The 664-nt window shown below is 61.1% G+C and overlaps 1 protein-coding gene across 4 annotated transcripts in view; it reads right to left on the minus strand.

The window, feature by feature from the left end:
• Window positions 1-341, minus strand: part of UPF2 (UPF2 regulator of nonsense transcripts homolog (yeast)) — a 128726-nt gene extending 128385 nt beyond the window's left edge. For all 4 annotated transcript variants that reach the window (XM_005876567.2, XM_014547975.1, XM_005876566.2 and 1 more), the window contains exon 1: window positions 220-341. The gene's annotated coding sequence lies outside the window, so the exon portion shown is untranslated. The remainder of the gene's footprint in view (window positions 1-219) is intronic.
• Between the last annotated feature and the right edge of the window lie 323 nt (window positions 342-664).

Here is a 664-nt window from a genome sequence, read left to right on the forward strand (position 1 = left end):
CCGGGCCAGGGGCTCCCGCGTTGGTGGGAGCCTCCGAGAAAGAGGTCTGAGGAGGACGACGCTGGACCCGCGGTCCGTCTCCTGCTTGCCGCCCCCGGAGCGCTGGGGTGAGGAGTCGCCTCTTGGGTACCACAGGGAGTAGGAGTCCAGGCCGGTGCTCCTCAGACCCACTTCTCCCCGGTCGTTGGAGCGGAGGGGAAGGGGGTTCTCCGGACTCACCTCGAGCCTGTTGTCAACATTAGCCCCGGGTTTCCCAGCACTAACTCCAGCTCGGGCTCTCCCCTCCCTTCCCCCCACCTATCTCGCAGCCGAGGGCCCGCCTTCCCTCAGCTCAAGAAGCTCTCCTCTAAATTGCCAGATCGAACACAGTTCGGATCGCCCATCCGCCAGCATACCGACGCCCTTAGCTTAGCTACGAGGTGGTATATAGCGAGCAAAGGCTCAGATAAGAGCCACACACTTAGTGGCTCGTTCGAATAGTCCACTTGATGAGAGGAGAAAATTTTTTTAGGCAGGCAATCAATAGGACAGCCACAACCAGCACCTCGAGCCAGGGCCCCAGCTGAGGGGAGGAGTGTTCCGAGGGCCGGAGGCAGGAAGTGGATTGGTCGCCAGGAAAGGGAAGGCGCCTGTATTAGAGATGCGCAAGCGCAGGCCTATGGGA

The sequence above is a fragment of the Myotis brandtii genome, unplaced genomic scaffold (genome assembly GCF_000412655.1).
Source record: "Myotis brandtii unplaced genomic scaffold, ASM41265v1 scaffold49, whole genome shotgun sequence".
NCBI lineage: Eukaryota > Metazoa > Chordata > Mammalia > Chiroptera > Vespertilionidae > Myotis > Myotis brandtii.